The sequence below is a fragment of the Mesoplodon densirostris genome, chromosome X, assembly GCF_025265405.1.
Source record: "Mesoplodon densirostris isolate mMesDen1 chromosome X, mMesDen1 primary haplotype, whole genome shotgun sequence".
Classification (NCBI taxonomy): Eukaryota; Metazoa; Chordata; class Mammalia; order Artiodactyla; family Ziphiidae; genus Mesoplodon; species Mesoplodon densirostris.
In genome coordinates, this window is record NC_082681.1 from 38,410,428 (window position 1) to 38,431,907 (window position 21,480).

Consider the following 21,480-nt stretch of genomic DNA (forward strand, 5'->3'; position numbering starts at 1 on the left):
CTTGGGTCTGCCTCCCGGGACACAGAAGGGCTGCCTGTTGCCACAGGTCTCTGCCCTGTGTCGCCTCTCTGCCCTTCATTAAGGTGACAAATCCATAGACAATGTCATTAAGATCAGTTTTCAGGGGTGTTGGGGGGTGAGGGGAGTGGGGGGTATTAGGTAAGGGTGGGGGGGTAGAGGTTTGGGGATGTGTTAGTTAGAAACCAAATTCATAGAAGAGTAGGCCTGATATATTACATTGTGAGACATAGTGGCTGGAAGGAGCTTTAGCTATATAGCCATACCCCCTCATTTTAGTAACGAGGAATCTGAGACCTGGAGAGGTTAAGTGACTTTTTCAAGAGCACACAACACAGCTTTCCACTCTGCCGATTACCATGCTTAATTTGGGAAACGCTTATATACAAAAAGCCCCATTTTAAGAAAAGACATTGACACGGTCCAGGGCACATGCGTTTTGGAAAATGTCCCTGGCTTGAGTAATTTGTCCAAGGTTTTGAATTCCTATCTTGCCTCTCCTGCAGTGCCTTTTGCAAGGTTTTCCCTTTCCTGATCCTTATTTCAACACTGAGCCACATGAAACATCCCCCTAAGAAATCAACCTCACTTTTCTTGCTATGGGATTGGCCATCTTGGATCATCTTACAGGGTTCCTCTGCGAGTATAGGAATGGTATATTTAACAATATTTTTTTGGTCATTCCTAAAAGGAATTATTTTGTATGTGGTGAGGGAGAGACAGGAGGGAAGGTGATGTGATTTTTCAGCCAGTCCCGACATTTTCAAAGATGAAGTGATCATCCTACACGAGTCCACAGTCATCAAGTGAATCGCAAATAGAAATTAAAAGTGCAGTTGTGTTATAGTCACAGGGGGAAAAAAATCCTTCAAATAGTAGAAGCAACAAGTAGCAAACTTCAGGACTGCTACTTTCTATTCAAATAAATAAAAAATAAATAAAAAGAAACCTTTCATCTGCTCCTTTCATGATTATGACACATTGCCAGAATTTTTGCTAGCTCTGGGAGCCATCATTTTAATCACATTCTGTAAGGTGACAAATGTCATACATTCCACACTGTGGGGCAGCCATCTCTTTAGACTCATATATTTTGGGGAAAGGAGGAAGTTCTTGGCCAACTACTGTTTTGAACTTTCCATAACTTCTCTGCCCCCTCACACCAGAGGCAGTTCTTTTTGGCTCAATTTTTTATCGCAGGTAATTTGCTAAAATAATATGGAACATCTAAGAGGTGGAAGAAGTCCATGTCAGTGTATTATGTTTACGAGGAAGATAGATCCAGCCTTTTCAGAAAATCTCTAATAGGTGTCATTTAAAAAATTCAGGTTTATGGGAGAAATCTCAAGTTAGCCACCTTTTCATGATTGTGTGGATGTAATAACATTTGGGGGATCTTTCTGGACTCCCATCTATCTATGCATCTTAACTGGCACCTCAGGACAGGAGGGTGACTTTGTTGTCTTAACTTGTACTGCCTGGTGGTCTCTGGGGACCTTCTAAGTCAGTTGTACATCAATGTCCCATGTACAGAAAAACTTCATTAGAACAAACTTTACCTGATATAAAATTCCTATTAACAATTTTTTTATTAAATAAAACTAGCTTGAGCTGTCTTTTAAGATCATGTATCTTGATTGCTGTTTTAATGAAGGATTTATTCTCAATGCTGCTTTTGAGCTTCAGGATGACAGGATAGCAGGAACCTGAAATATCTGCCGTCATCTGCCATAGGAAACACACCGAGAGCCCTGTCGTGCATTCTTTTTCTTGTTACACAGTTGGGTTGGGGACACCAATTGGAAAATGGAACAAACTGATTGTGCAGACTACTTTTTTTTTTTTTTTTTTTTTTTTTGCGGTACGCGGGCCTCTCACTGTTGTGGCCTCTCTCGTTGCGGAGCACAGGCTCCGGACGCGCAGGCTCAGCGGCCATGGCTCATGGGCCCAGCCGCTCTGCGGCATGTGGGATCTTCCCGGACCGGGGCACGAACCCGCGTCCCCTGCATTCGCAGGCGGACTCTCAACCACTGTACCACCAGGGAAGCCCCAGACTACTTTTTATGAAGAGCCTAGACACTCATAATGCGGCAGCTTCAAGTGTATACATATGCACTAACCTTTATAAATGATATTCTTATGTCTGTTAGCCATACCATCTCCTGTTATCTCAATTGCTCATTCACATATGGAATGTGTTACTTAAAATGTGTGCATTCTTACTGAACATGTTTTCAAAGGAAGGCATCAGCTATGGGCTAATTGCCACCAATTTTAGCCCGCCATGATCCTTGGAAATATAGCTTCCAAGTACCATCCATCATCAGTTGGACAAGTGTTGGGAGTTTGTTTATTTTTTTCCGGTAGCAACGATGGAGCCATCAAACCTCCTTCTGGCCTCCCTTGTGATTGATGGCATGTGTTTGTAAAATGGATAGCTGGGGTTGGCAGATGGCTAGACAGGGATCACCTTTGGTTTAAAATGTATGTGGCCCCATCATGATTGAGACCCCATTCTGTAATTGACTGAGCTAGTTCCAATAAAGTTAAGCAGGTTTGAATCCACTTTGTGCCTATCTTTTCACTGACAATAAACTTAGCTATTTTAAAATGCAATACTGTGTGGAAAATGCTTTGGTGTTTACCCAACAGAGGCTTTATTTACGCTGTGTCAGTGATTACTTTTAATTCAGTATGCAGTGAAATGGCCTTTCAAGGGCAGCATGTGGCAGAATTTGCATTTGCTTAAAGTATGGAATGTGATTATAAAGTATTAAGACAACACCACCACGGGCCACATGGTCTAATCAGTTCCTTTATATACTCACACAGCATATATTAAAAGCTTTGCATCTTTTTATCTCCTGGTTCCAAGGGATAAAATGATGGCCACCCAAAGCAGAGAATTCATCCTTTGGTTAGCATTTTGGAAGGCCCCTTGATGTTCCTTTTGTACCCTTGTTCTTATGCCAATTCATCAGTTTTTGTTGAGGGAGCTTGTTACTAAAAGCAAATCAAAACCACAAACAAGTTGGCTCTTTTCACTGAAAATGTTAAAGCTGCCTTTACACTGCCCTCTCTGTGCCTCCTGTTTACCACTGAGTCCCAGCCTGACCCAGGAGGATAAGATCCCCACAGGCTTTGAAATGACACTTTTCACAGTGAAATTGGGCTTGATGGGTGTTGCAGAATGGATAGGGAGAGGGTATAGAATTCATTCCGTTCTAAATTTGATTTTTTTAATTAAATTGGGCTAAATTCCCTCCATATTTATGATGAGTGCTTTGAAAACTGTACGTGTGAAAGCCCACTCCTATTTTACAGGACAAAGAAGACAGCATTAAGTTAACCACACCTTCTTACAAAGCTTTGTGAAGCATTTCTTTCAGAAATATATTGTATCTAGTTCTTAATGAGCAGTCACTCGTGGAGAGAAAAAGCAAGTATTCCTTTAAAAGTGACAAAGATCATATTGTAGGAGCATTTCTATATATTATCCAGTGTTATAACCAATCTTCTTATCTCTGTGGTACTGCACCTCCCATCCTGTGGGCCTCCCCTGCCATGATAAGCAATCTGCTCAGTCTGTATGAGTTACACATTGCAGGAAAAAAACACCTCTTGCTTCTCACCTTTTCCACTTCCATCTGATCCTGAAGGAAGGTTTTATTGGAGGAAAAAAGTGTAAGTCATTTGGTCTTAGAATAGTTTCCACATTGATTGGCAATCACTGTGGTATTTGAGTGAAGACACCTGAACGACAGGACAGTTTCCAAAAAGAGAAATGTTCTCCACGGCACCAAAATTTCATACCACATCCACGTACTCACTCCTCATACACAAACTGGCCAAGTCCAGGGTATTGATTTTGGCTCCCATGTTTTTTCATTAGCCTATTGCCTCTATCAGTGGTTTCAGTTGGTGGGAGTTGTTGAATAACTCCATATTAGATGTTGCCATTATGTACGAGGCAAAGGAGGGAATGATTGTTGGAATGGAACAGAGAGTGTATGTGTGTGGGAAACACGAAACTGAGCTTTGAAGGATGTACAGGTGTTAACCTGGTGAACTAGGGGCTGGGAACAAACATTCCATGCAAAAGAAATAGCATGTGCAAAGGCAATCTCACTTTGTCAGACCTGCAACCAAATGAAGACTGTTTCCAAGATCAAAGTCCCTAGATAACTACTCTAAATTTTAACAACCTCTTAATGGAAACTTAAAAACTCACTCAGTAGGTGGTAGAACATACTGGTCCAGAAGTCAAAAGAACATGGAGTTCTGGTCCTAAATCTGTCGCTTAACAGATGTTTACCTTTGGACAAATCCCTTAACAGGATCCAAGAAGTTTATCACTAAAATGGGGATAAATAGTTATCCCTGTGAACCTCATGGAGAGGGGATAAGAGAGCTTCACAAAGTGAGAATATAAAAAATGCAAGTCAAAACGATAGGCTGGATCTATAAAGATGAAGTGGTTTACTTAACTTTTATCAAAGAAAAATTCAAACTTGCACAAACAGAACAGTGCAAGGCACTTCCATGTCACCATTACTGGGCTTCAGCAGTTCTCAACACATGCCAAATCTTGCTTCATTTTTAGCTCCCACCCATCCATCCTATATTATTTTGAAGCACATCCCAGACATCATAGCATTTCCTCCAAAAATATTTTTGTATGCATAAAGATGAAATTTTTAATAGTGAAAAATTTAAAGTGCTACTCCTGGAACCAAAACGTAGAACTCACCAACCAAACAAAATGATATCACATTTGTGCTTCGTTGCTTGCAAAACTTGTTTGTTTGATACCACAACTCCTGCCTTAAACTGCAACTTCAAGGCTCAGCAATGGAGGAGTTCATTTTCCTACAATTCACATATCAAAGGGGAAGATATTTTCTTTAAAGGCTCCCCAGTGCAGGTTCTAAGCTGTTATTTCTCTGCCACTCATATAAAAAGCTCCGGCTCCTTTCAAGTCCCTGTCATCCAGCTAGTCCTTGTTTACTCTCATCTAACAATTTGGTCACTATCCTAAGTGCGATGATGATTTTGGCCCCCAATCACAGTTGTCCTCTCCAGGCTCAAAGGCCCGGTTAGCGTCCTGGCCTGTTAGCTCCTTGCCCTCTCCAGCTCCACAGACCCCCACATCCATTCCACTTGAGTCCTCTGTGCCCATGGCTAACACAGACCTTGGCATCACGCAGAACTGCTCCACCGTAGAAATCACATACACCAGGACCGCACTTTTGGTCACAGTCTCCCATCCTCCCAGTTCTCCTACTTCTACTCTATCTGCCCTTTGACTTCTGAGAGACTTCAAAGTCCTCTGACGTCCCCATTTCCTCGTAGGGCTTTAGCCTTGACCTACCTGATCTGAATCTCATGCTCAATCACTGAACCCTCAAATCATTCATACCTCTTAAAATGTCAATCATTCATCACAAGCCAGGAACTCATGAGTCATCCTTGACACCTCCCTCTCCTTCATAGCTGACATACGATCCATCACTGATCCTAACAAAATAAATAACAAAACCCATTCACTACTCTCCAACTCTACTGTCAGCAACGTATTTTAAGCTATCATTATCTTTCCCTAGACTATTTCAATAGCATATTAACTGATCTGCCGTGCCTGCTCTTGTTCTACTCTCTTACCTGTTTAGCACAAATATTTATATTTATATTTTTTCAGCAACAAATACAATTCATGTCACTCCCCTGCTTAAAATCTTTCAAAAGCTTCCATTGCAAAGTGAATAAAATGAGACCGTGAGAGTTAAACAACTAACCCCAAATTTTACAGTTGATGGTTGTGAAACTAAAATGCAGATATCTTGGGCTCTTATTCCAGTAGAATGATTATTGTGCTTTATTCTGAGTACCTTCTTTTTCTTATGCTTATAGGACACTACTGCTATGGCATCCTTATTTTCTCTGATACTAATCTAGAAGAGTACTTCTTGAAGTCCTCTCCAAACAATCTGTATCAGAATCACCTCAGGCAGTTGTTTATTCAATGCACACTCCCTGGCTTTGCCCCCAGAGAACTTACCCTGTAGTTCTAGCATAAGACCCAGGAATTTGCAATTTAACAAGCTTCCCAGGAGACTTTGATGTAGTTTGTCCTGAGAATACAGAACTTTGAGAAACATTGGCTGAAGATTTCCTGGCATTTATCTTACTTCCCCTCCCCTCTTCAGTTCCTCAAAGTCCAGTTTGAATATTAGCTATCACACACACCCTTATTTCAGTAGGCAGCCATTTTATTTTCTTCATTCACCCTTAGTACCTATGGTGAAATAGCTGCCTATTCTCCCCAGATATAACTCTTAAGTGGTTGGATTCACTGCTCTGATCAAACAAGACATGTTGGTTGCTTTTGTTATTGGTTTACAAGGTTTATAGTCCTTGAGACAATCACCAACATATTTATGATCTTGGTTAGCTCATTTAGCTCCAATGACTGTTCTATAATATGAAGTCACTGGATTACAATCTCTAATGTCCCTTTTTTAAAATTAATCTTTAATTTTTGGTTATTTACACAAGATGATAAATACATTGGCAATGAAGTGAAAAAACAGATATAATGTGGCAAGATATAAAAATATTATAATGCTTTCTTCACTTATTAACCAAAATAAAAAAGAGTGTCAAAGGCAAGAAGAGTATCTCAAGATACAAAATTACAGAATAAATACTACAGTATTTAATAATGTCCCTTTTGATTCTTCTATTCCTTGATTCTGTAAGACTAAATACTACCTCCCAGGTTATAAATTATTTCACATGCATCCAAAATTGGCTATGTGGCACAGATAAAAGACTTTAAATTCTAAATATATTGTAAATATTCTACAGGCCTAAAATCTATTAATCAAACTTCAATTTTTTTTCCCACTGGTTCTGCCCACACTTGACATTTTATTCCCCCATCTTGGCTATACCTACTTCATTCTCCTACTATACATGTCATTTTCCAAAGAAGACACATCCACAAAAATAAATTTCCCAGAAAAATCTGAGAAGATCAAAACAGAGGGAAGGAAGGATAGTTTACATTTCTTTCAAGGCATGAGTCTATTGTAATTCACATTTATCCAGTTGTAGGGGGCTGAGTCACACAAACAAAAGAGGGTAAAAGGGGAAGTAATCAAGGCATGTGTCATGTTGCAGTAGATGGCCAAGAGAAGGATGGCATTTGCTGAGCCACCATGATACCCATGGAACTAACTAGAGCTAGGAAAAGGGGAAAGGGAAATAAAATTTTTGTAACCTGCTAGGTGTTAAAAACTAGTTCTGTGACAAAAATGTAACATATGTATTCTTCCCAACAAGCAAAGTTAAAAGATCCAAAAAGCAAAAACAAATGTATCTTTTAAAACTCTTTTCTTTCTCTCACACCCAGGGGCTAATCCACATCTTGTGAATTGTGAAACTTAGACAGCTTGGAGGCCCTCTTTATGAAAGAGAATTTTTTTTTAAATTATAAATACACAACCAGATAGTAAAGTACTTATTTAGAATGAGAAATCACAACTAACTACAAAATTTTAAAAGCTGGCAAATACCACATACATAACAATAAAAAAGAAAACCAACACAGTATTTTTTTTATGAATTAACTGCCCAACATACCTCTATAATACTTTTTTCCTACACTTTTGGCTTTATATTTTTGTTGGCTTCTTCATATAACAGTGGTTTTGTAATATCATTTCCTATCTAGAGAATAGGAAGATAACTTACTCTTTCCACTAGCATAGTTGATCAAAATGTATTGTTATTATTGATAGTTGGAAAGCTGAAGCATGCAACTTCACACACTTGAAGTAGAACTGATACTTGTAGAACTGATTCAGGTGTGTGCTCTATACACAGAAGAATTCTGATAAATTATATTTTATGCAACTCCCATCGCAGAATAAATAAAAGTACTGTGCATAGTTGTATACATTGTATTATTGAGTACATTTCTGACAGAAGAAAACTTCCTCTGTTTTCAGGCATTAGTGAAAACCGAATACTCTGCATACCATTTTGCACACCAGGGGATTGAAGAAATTTTCCTCAGATTAGCTTCTGAATCCATACATTTCAAACCTTATTTCAGTACCCACACACTTTCAGTGCCAAGGACCGTAAGATGCATTCCTACAGTGGTAAGCCCTCTGGCTTTGCACCTTTGTATTACCATGCTGGATAAGTCAGCAGAGTGAGCGGTGGAGGTATTTCTGGAAGTCATTCCTTTACCAGGATGGTTTAGCAATGATTTATCTATGCACAGGACTGACTGCAAACCACATAAATATGTCACTGAACACAAACTAAATATATCTACCACTGAACTTCCCCTTTGCTGGATCTCAAACATGAGAGAAAGTGTAAGGGAGGGAAATGAGAGTGGAATGAGATAGCAGTTATATGAGTCAGGGTTCTCCAAAAAAGCAAAATATAAGGGAGGGGAGAGAGGGAGGGAGGGAGACAGAGAGAGAGAGAGAAAGAGAAAGAGTGAGAAGTTATCAAGTTTGAAATATTGAGGCAGAGCTGCTTTTACTCGGGGAAACTTGAATCTTTGCTCTTAAGGCCTTCAACTGATTTGGTGGGAACTACCCATATAATGAAGGGCAATCTGCTTTACACAGTCTACTGATTTCAGTGTTAATCACATCTAAAAAAAATATCTTCGTAGCAACATCTAGACTGGTGTTTGACCAAACAACTGGCCACCATAGCCAAGTTGGCACATAAAATTGATAATCATAGCAGTCTTAACCAATTTTAACCAAAAGGTTAAGCTCTCCTATGTTTGTAAATATTATAGAAACACACTACCATGTGAACCCACTGCTAGGAACTCTCCTAGGGCATTGGAATTCATATCCCACATCCAAGCCATCAGTAAATCCCATCAGTTCCATCTTCAAAATATACCCAGAATCTGATCATTCCCTTGAGTTCTGCTAGTTTCACCTTCTATTATATCACTATCTCTTCCAGAATTTGTTCATCTCTGTTTTGTGTTCTTCATTCAGAGAGTTGTTTACCTCATTGTTTTTTAAATATATGGAGGAATTTTTGGAAATAATTTTCATCTACTCAGTGGCAAAATTGTTTATGGTGTTTAGTTTTTGTTACACATTTCCACCTTTTAAAAGATAATATACTTTAAAAAAATAAATTTATTTATTTATTTTTGGCTGCATTGGGTCTTCATTGCTGCACGCAGGCTTTATTTGAGTCAAGTGGGGGATACTCTTTGTTGTGGTGCGTGGCCTTCTCATTGCGGTGGCTTCTCTTGTTGTGGAGCATGGTCTCTAGGCATGCGGGTTTCAGTAGTTGTGGCACGCGGGCTCAGTAGTTGTGGCGCACAGGCTTAGTTGCTCCGCAGCATGCGGGATCTTCCCAGAACAGGGCTCAAACCTATGTCCCCTGCATTGGCAGGCGGATTCTTAACCACTGTGCTACCAGGGAAGCCCAGATAATATACTTTTATCAATACTATGTCAGTTCCCTTTTTATTATCCATCCTTGAATGATTTGGATTATCCTGTCTCAGCTATTTGCAGGAGATTCCAGGGATGGAAAATGGGCCAGAGTAGCCTTCCATGTTTCACTACCCCAAAGCTCTATCCCCTGCAGGCAAAGATATCTTACAGCAAATATGGCTCCTCTGTGAGGTTCTTGCTCTAGTCTCATTTTGTCAGCTTCTCTGCGTCAAACCTAGTCTAGGAGGATATCTGCCCCTGCTGTACTCATCCTAGTCCTTGGACCTGTTGTTGCCAACTAGAGAATTAGCTTTCATACCTCAGGATGTACCAGTCACCTTCAGGAAGTATATTTTGTTGAAGCTTCCTAAGATCTTCTGTGTTCTTTCTACACTCTCAGTGCTTCTTTACTTCCCATGCCTTCTTCCCATTCCTCCCCTATCTCAAATACTTTCGGCAGCTGCAGTTTGGAGTCTGGAGATTATATCTGTCTTGGTAGATAAGTGGAGCTTGGAGAGTTTTTTTCCATTCTCCTTGTTGTTCTTGCATAATTTCCAGGAAGTGAAAGGGAAAATGCTGACCTATGCAGACATATTGATACTGTAAATGACCCTATTTTTGTTCATTATTATATCCTCAGAGCCTAGAATACTGCCTGATATAAAGTAGGTACTCACTAAATTTTTTTTTGATAAATGAATGAATGAATTAAACTGCATTCTCCATTCCTGTATCTAAGCTGTTGTGGTTGCTGAAGAAAGATAATGAAATTGGTGCCACTACACAGCCAGAGGCTCGAATTCCAGCTGAGAACTTCTGTTTTTGCCCTCGGCCAGTTTCCTGTTCCCCTCAGGAAGTATTCCACACATAGCACTCTTCTCCCAGAAGCCTGCAATTACACGCCTGCCTCCCTCCCTCACAGATAGCCTCAACTCCCACTTCAGTGTGAAAGCAGAGTTTTCATTTGGGAACCCAAGGTTATTATTAAAAATATGTAACAATAGGTATAGGGATGTATTGTGCAACATGATAAAGATAATGAACACTGCTGTGTGTTATATATGAAAGTTGTTAGGAGAGGAAATCCAAAGAGTTCTCATCACAAGGAAAACAGTTTTTTCTATTTCTTTAATGTTGTATCTATATGAAAAGATGGATGTTCACTAAACCTATTGTGGTAATCGTTTCATGATGTATGTAAGTGAAATCATTACGCTGTATACCTTAAACTTACACAGTGCTGTATGTCAATTATATCTCACTGAATCTGGAAGAAAATATTTAACAATAGGTAAAGGACTACCCCTGCCCACTCAGAAAGCACTTCAGCTTTAACAGGTGATGTCACCATGTTGGTGTTAACCAGGTCAAAATCAGCCTCAGGAACAATTTCAACTCCCAGCCCTCTCCAACAGCAAACTTATCGACAGCTCCGCTCAGCTCACCATTTTCCTTCAGTCTCTGTGGATAAGGCATCCTTCTTCCCGATCAAGATCAATCCCATCATCTCCACCTTTGCTCTGGACTTCATCCTTATCTCCTCAAGCACTTTGGTCCACCCACAAAATCCCCTCTTTCCCTTATCAGTTCCTCCTCCCCTTTAATTAAAGTGCTCAAGCTGCAGGTTCATCTCTTGCTTTACAAACTAGGGCATAGGTGGGGAAGAAGCTGGGATTCAGAAACTAACAGAACAAGGAGAGTGCCCTAATGCAGAGCCTCAGTGATTGGAATTTGGAATGGAGGAGGCTCAGGCTGGCCACTTGAGTGCTTCTGACCTCAAGCGTCTGTCGCTCTGGAAACTGGGGAAGGGCTGAGTCCTTGGGGGTAAATCATTGGGCCCAGCTGCTGGAGAGCCAGGGCAGGCAGAGCTAGAGACAGGGAAGCTTAGGATGGGGTGGCTGATGATACCAGTTGCCTTCAAATATTTGGAAGTTTGTCAAGTGAAAAGGAAAATTTATATTGTGTGGCCCCAGGACTAGGTATAAGAGCAAAGGGGTGGAAGCAAAGGAGATACAAGGTAAGGAAGAGCTTTGTACCAGAACTATCTGGAAAATCAAATGAGATAAGCTACTTAGAAGATAATTAGGTCCTCATCATTAGAGCAGTACAGTTCAGAAGCCAAATGATCACTAACAGGCATTCATCAAACAGCATTATTTATTTATTCAGGAGACTCCTTCAGGGTGGGGACACATGATTTATTTTTGTACTCTCAGCATTAGGCCCAGTGCCTGGTTCAACGCCTGTTACACAGTAAGTGCTCAATCAGTGTTAGTTATTCATGATAAAAATAATGGTAAGTTCTCAGTGAATATTTCATAAAATGAATGCATTAAAATAAGCATCATGAGAGTGAGAAGACAAAATGACTTTTTCTAAAGTGATATTCTGGTGGTTGTCATAAAGACGAAATAAAATAGTATATGTGAGAGCACTTTGCAAACTGTAAAGTGCTATACCAACAGTTAAGTATTTTCAATGATTTCTTTCTCTTGACCCAGCCCTATGCTAAGCCTTATGGGCAATTCGATAATATACAAACCTAGGTCTCTGATTTTGAGAAACTCACAATTCAAGGAGACCAAATAAATGTATATGAAAGAATAGGAAAGAAATTCAGTGCTAAATTGTGTGATGCTGTCCTCATAACAGCACTTCTGGTGCCCAGGGGGCCAGTGTGGCCCTGTTAATTTATCAACGACTGCTTACATTCTTTAAGAGTGCAGTATTGGTTTCAACACTAACTTGGTCTGTGACCTTGGGCACTGTCATAGGTCATTTGTACTTGTTTCCTCATGTGTCAAATGGGACTAGTAACTCCTGACTTACTTTGATCAAATAGGTAACATATCAGAATGTACTTAGTCAAAGTAAACCACACTCTACAAATGCAATTATGATCATCATTATGCAAGGCTTTCATGTCTCTGCTCTTGTGAAATCTAGTTACTATTCATTTTTCTTACTTATCATGCTGATAATTGGTACCCAATATATCCAACTTCCCCTTCTCCTTAGAGGGAGAATAATTGAGCCTTAGAGAGTATAAATGCTCTGGCCGGGGTCCCTGTTGAAATGGGAGTTAAAGCCGATACGCCTTGGCAGTGTGCACACATCTGGCCGTCAGGGATGGCCACAGGGTGGTGTGGGCGGGGGAGGGTGGGATTTGGGGAGTACAGACTGACTGGCTCGGTGTCAGTTGAGTTTGGGCTCCTTCCCTCATCTGATATGTGCTTTTCTTTCCCAGTTGAGGCTTTCCAGAAGGTGCTTGCAGGCTGGTCTGGGTGTCTCTTTGCAGTTTTCCTACACTGCCTTCTTCTTATGGACTGAATTGTGTCCCCTGCCACCCCCAAATTCATATGTTAAAACCCTAACCCCCAATATTTGACGATAGGACTTTTAGGAAGCAATTCAAGTTGAATGAGGTCATAAGAATGGGATCCTAATCTGATAAAATTTGTGGCTTTACAAAAAGAGGAAGAGAGAGAAATGTCTCTTCCCATGGGCGAACACTGAGGAGAGGCCATGTGAGCACACAGTGAGAAGGGGGCTGTCCGCAAGCTAGGAAGAGAGCTCTCACCAGAAACTAAACCCTGCTGAACCTTGCTCTTGGACTCCCAAGGCTCCAGAACTGTAAGAAAATAAATGTCTGCTGTTGAAGCCACCCAGTCTATGGTATTTGTTATGGTATTTGGTAGTCCGTGCTGACTAAGGTACTTGCCAACACACTTCAGGCACATGCAGACGTGCACACAGCGGCCATGGAGGAAAGGGCTACAAATCAAGAGGAAACTCCACCCTGATCTGAGGCCCCTAAACATGGGAAGCAGTGGTGTGTGGTGTGTGAATGAGTGGTGCCTGCCTTCCCAGACAAGGAGCACCACAACTGTTTTCCAGCAGGGGGTCGTTTGTGTTTTAAGCTAAAGCCACATTTCTGGGCAAATCCCTGAATCCTTTTGTGGTACGATTGTCTCGATTGAACCATGAGAGGCTGAGTTGTTGAAGCAAGGAACAGTCTGTTTCTTTTTTTAGTGGTCAAGTTCTGTAGAGGACTTCTGTAGCAGATGGGATTATTTCTGCACCTTCTTTTGTTGTGCTTTCCCCCTCCTTGTTTCTTTAGAACTAGAAATATTAAAAATTGAAGTCGATTTACAAATTAAACTTTTTCTTTTTCTTTCATTTTTAAAGGAAACAAAATTGCTGCTTCTGATTCTGTGCTCCATTTAACAGATCTATTTATTTCCAGGCACCCAAAGGAACAGTGGCTCCTTCAGACTATATCACTTTAGCAGTCAATGCATCAAGATGGAATGAAAAACCACAGGCTTGGGGACTGCTTCCTGCACAGGCTTCACCAAGCTTGCTCTACCAAGCTGCCCAGGAAAACATTTGGTTTCCAGATGCTATGTATGACAGGGCCCTTGTTCTCTCTCATGGTCCATGTGACCTGAGCTATGGATGCCTCTGGGATATGGTCAGAGCTACTTGCTGTAGACAATATTCCAAGTAAGTATGTAAAGGTTAAGACAACAGGACAGGTAGGTGATAGAGCCTAGGAAGGATTCAGTGACAGCTACTGGTCAATCTTGATTACCCTTAAGGCACTGCTTTAGAGTAAGGGCAGATTTTTAAAAGTGCAAGGCCCTGGACCTCTGCTCCCGGAGGATATGATTGAGTAGTTCTGTTAAAGGACCTGGGTATCTGCATATTTAATAAACTCCCAAGTTACTCTGATGCACAGTCAGGATTGAAAACCCTTGCCTTAGAGGGCCTCCAAAACTAACAGGTGGACATATCCACAAAAGCCAACCTGAGCTTTCCTTAGCTAGATCAGTTGCAGACCCTCAGGCTGCCATGATTTGAAAAAAGGAAGATTTTTCGTTCTGATGCTTTATATGTAAGGCAAAATGAATGATCTGTCATGTTTTCTTTCAAATGAAGGACTATGAGGCAGCACATAGAGCTAAATGAAATGGAATATGCCATTTGCATATTGCTATTTAAGTGCCATTTATTAAATATTTATTAAATCCCCAGAGTGGGCTGGAAGGAATTTTCCATTCTACTGTTTGGTCAGAAAAATTGGCCCAACCTGCTGATATTATATCAGCCCCAGAACTTCAACCCAATTTTTCATTCTTCTGTTTGTTTATTTATTCATGTTTTTCTTCAGACCCATTCATTCATTTATTCATTGACTCACCAGACCATGCTCCAGAGACTATGCTGGCTTTGGGGATATACTGAAAAAGTCAGTTCTCTGCCTTTAAGGACACTAATGATTTTTTAACATCTTTATTGTATTGGAGTATAATTGCTTTACATTGCTGTGTTAGTTGCTGCTGTATAACAAAGTGAATCAGCTATACGCATACATATATTCCCATATCCCCTCCCTCTTGCATCTCCCTCCCACTCCCCCCCCACCCCTCTAGGTGGTCACAGAGCACGAGCTGGTCTCCCTGTGCTATGCGGCTGCTTCTCACTAGCTAGCTATTTTACATTTGGTAGTGTATATAGGTCCATGCCACTCTCTCACTTCATCCCAGCTTACCCTTCCCCCTCCCCGTGTCCTCAAGTCCATTCTCTATGAAGGACACTAGTGATTTTTAAAAAAACAGTAGCCATCTGGCACAAATGTTACCAAAATAAAGATGCATATAGGGTGGTCCATACACATGGGCAGAAGAGGCAAGGGCCTCAAGGGAATATATTTGTTATCATAACCCAACAGTTATGTAGGCACTGTTCTAAAAGTTTTACATCTATTAACTCATTTCATCCTCAAAATAATTTTAAGAAATAAATACTATTATTATCCCATTTAATAGATGAAGAAACTGAGACACAGAAAGATTACATAATTTGCCTAAGATCACTCAGTTATCAAGAGGCAGAGCTAGAAGTCAAAGTCCTTTTCTTAACCACTTTTCTATATTCCCTTCCTTTTGATATCTGAAATCACCATTAGAGTCATTGTTTTTATTCACTATAACAATCAACAATGGTAGTATTTATTAAAGACTTAATATGTATCAAGTTCTGTTCTACGCATTCGCAAATATTGCTTATCTCATTTAACGTTTACAATAACTATCCTTATTTTACAGAGAGGAAGCTGAGAATCAGAGAGGTTAATTCACTTCTTCAAGGTCAAATGGCTAGTAAGTGGCAGAGCTTCGATTTGAAACAAGTTCTGGCTGAAGAGCCCATACTGCCTTCCCCAAAGTGGTGACAGAATTATGGAAATGTGACACCAAGAGAGCTGTGGTCAAGAGCACACACTCTGGAGCCAGAATGCCTGAGTTTGAATCTCTACCACCCACGAGCTGTTGTGACTGTGATTTAGACCCATAGTATTTTCATCTAGAACATGAGGATTATTGTAGTACCTATCTCATAGAGCCGTCATGAAAATTACCTGTGTTAATATAAGAAAACACTTAGAAGAATACCTGTCACATGGTAAGCACTATATAAGTATTGTCTATTACTAGTATTATTTTTTGACAAGAAGTAGCCACCAGCCATCTCAGTATGAATGTCTATCAGATGTTAGCTAGCTTGTCACTTAGCAAAGCACTGACAAGCTGTGCTACAAGATTTGTTGTGGGGAGGGTAGTATGGGGAAGGGCATTCTAGGCAAAGGCACGAAGGTCAGAAATAGCTTGATGAGTTTGGAGTTGAGCAATGCAAGGTGCTCAAGACAACTAGGGCAGGATGTATTTGAAGAAGAGTGTGCAAAGCAGAAGTCACATCATACAGAGTCTTACATGCCACACACAGGGATTTAGACTTGACTTTCTGCAGAATTATAGGTTTTAAAGCAGGAAGGGGACACAACCTGCTCTGCAATTTAGAAAAATCACTCTGGCAGTCTGGGGGATGGATTGAAAGGGGTAGACTTGAAGCAGATTGTTCCCAGAGTTGCTTTTTTTCTTTTTTGATGAGTAATAATGAGTGCCTAAACCAGGGCAAATAGTAGAAATAAGAATGGAGAGGAGGGGTGGATTTCAGAGATAATTAGGAAGTGACATTCATAGGACAGAGTGAGTGATTGAATGTGGTGAGGGAGGTATAGTGGGAGGAATTTAAGATGACTCCCAGGTTTCTGACCTGGGTGTCTTGGGGAAAAGAGATGCCATGCAGTAAGAGTACATAGGGAGAGAAGAAGGTTTGAAGGGAGAGAGTAGAGATAATTGATTTATTTTGGGACCTGTTGATTTGAGGTGCCTTTGGGGTAGCCAAGCTAAGATGACCAGCAGGCAGATGAATATATGGGTCTGAAGCTCAGGAGAGAAATCTAGACTAGAGATAAAGATTTTTTGATTCATCAAGAAGAGTGTGTACAGTGTGAAGAGAAAAGGAACAAAGAAAGAATCTGGGGCCACAGCAGCATGTAAAGGGTTGACAAAAGAAGGAGGGTTAGTAATGGAGCCTGGGATAGAACAGACTGAGAGGAAAAGAGAGAGCCAAGAGAAAAGGTTTCTGTTGGGAATTGGGGTGAAATTTTGCTTGCATTTAGGTGATATTTGTCTATAGTACATGGAAATGTTGAAATTCTTTGCTGCCAATCAGCCCTTTCCCCTCATGAGATTTCCAAGGGAAAGATTTGCAAAGAACAGTAGCCAAATGGAGGACAAAACATCACTTTAATAGAAAAGCTGAAAATTCAATACATGATTCTCTAGGAAAATTGGGTTGGAGTACATAGTTTAGGTCAGAGGCTTAAGTAGGGCTTCCAACTCCTTCTAGAACCTATCCCTCTCTGGGTAGAATCTGAAGGATGCTGCGAGAACAACAGAGCCAAGGGTAAATTCAGTGACCCCTTTATCTACACAGGTGCCTGAAAGAGTGGCAACAGGAGAGAGAACCCCTGGTTAATGGGAGAGAGCTAATGGACGAGAGCACAAGAGGAGCCACAGAAATAAAGAGTAAAACAGGCCAGAGATGGAGGAGAAAGTGTGGAGAACTCCAAGAATAGAGTGGTCACCGGTGTGTAAGGCCACAAGAGAAGTCACATAGATAAGGCAGCAGAGGGACATTCTAGACTTCTCTCCTCATTTTCATTTCCAGTCCTCACCCCCAAACCCTGCAGCATCTGTGGTGGAGCCAGAGATCTTTTTTTTTTTTTTTTTTTTTTTGGCCATGGTGTGGCATGTGGGATATTAGTTTCACGACCAGGGATCAAACCAGTGCCCCCTGCAGTGGAAGCGGGGAGTCAACCACTGGACCACCAAGGAAGTCCCAAGAGTCAATGTGTTTCACATGGTAGGTGGCATGTAGATGAGAGGCCTCCTTTCTCAGTTAGAACATGTAATCATTCATATCAGCTGGGAAAATATGGTCGTGACTATAAGAAAGGCAAGAATGGATTGGGAACATAACTTTGGATGGATAGAGGTGGGGTACTACTCAGACCTGGCTTTATAAACAGCCTCCACTCTCTATGAAGTCCCAAAGGTAAGGCAAGAATAAAGAACCCAGAAAAAAACATATCCATCTGAAACCAATCAGGCAGAAGAAAGGTGGTGCCAGACAACGATCCAAATCAAGCAGACTCTCTTGTTAACCTCTTTGGCTTTCCTCCTGATAAATGGCATGACTCTTCCCCAGATCTTAGGGAACTTCAAGTGGGCCAACATCCAAGAGAGTGAGAGTGAGAGAGAGAGAAAGAGAGGGAGACCAGCCAACCCTTATGAAAAACATACCAAGAATGAAAAGCTGTTAAAATGATTAAGTAGTCAACCTAACTAATTTGAACTAGAATGAGCCCAAAGTGTAGGTATGTGTGGAGCCAGGGATGGGGAGAAGAAGACTTTCTGAGGAAGGCATGATTCAACCTGGGCTGGAGTTTATAAAATGGGTACATGACAGAACATACCTTATGGCTAGCAATGCATCCTAGGGACCCTGTGAGAATTCACTAGGGTACCAGGTGGAGGAAAATATGAGCAAGTACCAAACGATGTCCCCTCACTTCCATGTGGAGATGAAAATGAGAATCCTTCCTGATTTAGAGTGAATGTGTGTGTCCCCCCAAAATTCATATGTTGAAATCCTAACCCCCCTAGTGTTATGGTATTAGGAAGTGAAGCCCTTGGGAAGTGATAAGGTCATGAGGGTGGAGCACTCATGAATAGGATTAGTGCCTTATAAAAGTGGCCCCAGAGAGAGCCCTCATCCCTTCCACCATGTGGAGGAAGACACAGAGAGAAGGCACTGTCTATTGAACTTGAAAGTAGACACTCACCAGACACTGAATCTGCCAGCCCCTTAATCTTGTACTACCCAGACCCCAGAACTGTGAGAAATACATTTCTGTTGTTTAAAAGCTACCCAGTCTATGGTATTTTGTTATAGCAGCCCAAATAGACTAAGATACTTTCCTTCTAGCTAACTTAAAAAAAAAAATCTTGGTTCTAATTATCAAAACAATACAAGTTCACTGTAGAAATATAACAAGCATGGTGCAGAAGAGTGTTATAAAGCAGATGAAAACATTCCTGATTATTCCTCCACCTAGATACAGCCACTGTTCATGCTTTAGTCCAGTTTTATTACAGTGCCTTTAAAACACCTCTAGATAATTGAGAATTGTACATATAATTTCTACCTTGCTTTTTTTCCCCACTTGATCTTAAAATTTTCTCTATATCATTTTGCAAACAAGCATTTTGCAAACCAGCAGGGTTGAGCATTTAGACATTCTCAAAGGTTTTGCTATTATGAATACTATTCCAACTGATATTTTTATTCATAAATATATACATTTAAAATCTTTCCTTAGGAAAAATATAACCAGGAGGTGCACTACAGGGTCGAATGGTTATGCTATTTTTAAGCTCTTGCTACATATTTTTGTCTGATTTTTAAGATCTATATGAGGACCTTCATAAAGGTTTTCATTATCATATTTTTTTCATTATCTTTATTATTTTTACTCATTTAACAAACATTTACTAGCACTATATGTCAAAGCTCTGAGGTGGATAACAAAGAACTTAAAGAGACAAACTCTGTTCTTTGGAGCTTGCAACTTATCTAAAAAGACAAGATCCAAACACATAAAAGTTTATCAAATTCTATTGGTAAGGATATCCCCTACAGCAGATAGAATGCAAAAGTTCACCAAAAAGTATAAAGAAGGATATTCCCTGCAACTTTGTAATAGCAAAAAAAAAAAAAATTAAAATAAATAAACCCAAAATACCCACACAAAACTAATCAAAACCTGGATATTACCAAAGTGTGAACCAGTAGGGGACTTGATAAGTAAATATTAGTGCAACCATACATTGGAATATTGGGGGATAGCGAAAAGAAAAAGTTAGATCTGTATCGGCTGATGTTAAGAATTCCCTAATATAAGTTATTCAGGAGAAAGGGAAGCAAGAGCAGAACAGTATGTATATAGTACCCTCTGTGTGTGTGTGTAGGTGTGTGTGTGTGTGAGAGAGAGAGAGAGACACACACACACACACAGACACACACACACAGAGAGAGAGAGAGAGAGAGAGAGAGAGAGAGAGAGAGAGAATATGAATGCAAAGACAATCCCTTATCTGCTCTTCCTTAAGCCTAAAACCTCTGAAAACAGAACACATTTTTTTCCCCAAAACTTGGCACAAATTCGTCTTGGGAAAAACCTGATATTAACTGACATGTGGCTATTTGTAATCTTCATTTATCTCAAAATAGTGTGACAAATATTAATGTGTTTGATTAATATTGAACATGTCTAATCTGTCTTTGCTCTCCCAAACCCCACTGTGGGAGTGACATGCTAAATGTCACAAGCACTATCTCACTATGTTAAAATCTTAAAAATTTTGAATTCCAACATACTTCTGGCCTCAAGGGTTTAGGATAAAGGATTATGCTCTGTAATATAGATATACATATGTATGCTGGTATATGTTGCTTTCTTTTTTTATGGACAATACCATATGTAATATTTTATAGTTAACTTGGGGAAAGAGACTAGGGATGGTTGGGAAAGAATTTTGCTTTTCATTTGGTACCTTTCCATAGTTTGAATTTTCTAACCTTTATATGGGTATTACTTTTACAAAAAAAGGTCAACAGTGTTAGAAAGGGGAAGATTATGGTTCATTCTTGTTTTCTTCTTTGCATCTGTCCATACTTAAAATCAATTTGAAAGTAATGAAAATTTAAAAAGGAAGCCTATTTAAAACTATAAAAATCAGGGTAGCTAAAATGAGAGAGCAGTCTATGATAAGATTTAGGAGGTGACATCCCAAGAGCCATACACATTCCGAAGCGTGAGTGATCTCTATAGCCTAAGAGAGCTATGGAGGTGATGGAGCATAAGTTAAACTTTACATATATGTAGGATTTGGTTGGCAGAGATTATATGGAGTTCAGATGGGGAAAGAAGACCACATAAAGGCAAGAAAGTGAGACTGAGTTCCTGTAATCTAGAAATTTGGGAGATTGAGTAAAGTGAGGGACACCACCTACCCAGAAGGTACAAAGGACAGAGGAGTGAAAGGGTGGCTCCATTTCCCACTTGTGTTTGACTCTGAGTATTCCCACCAAACTGGGAGGTAGAAAGTTACAATCTGTCTCCTACTCTCAGCCATCTCCAACCCACCATTTACTTCCTTTCTCCCACTCCTTTCACAGGCCTCTCATTAAATAGCCTCTTTTAAAAATTCTCAGGATGCCAGCTGATGCTCTATAAACAGTTACCACTGACATTTCTGTGCATATTAAAGATATGCACGGAATCATTTTGGGAAGAGAAAAGCCTCTGGAAATCAGCTAGCCCATGCCCCCCCATACTAGGAAGGGACTATGAGGTCATGAGAGGTGAAGCATCTTGCTAAGTTACATAGCCCACTAATGCAGTTTCACATAACACCCAGTCTTCCACCTTACAGACCAGTTTTAGCCTACTCTTTTTCCCTTTGTGTTTATTGGTGGTACAATTGTTGTTCAGATT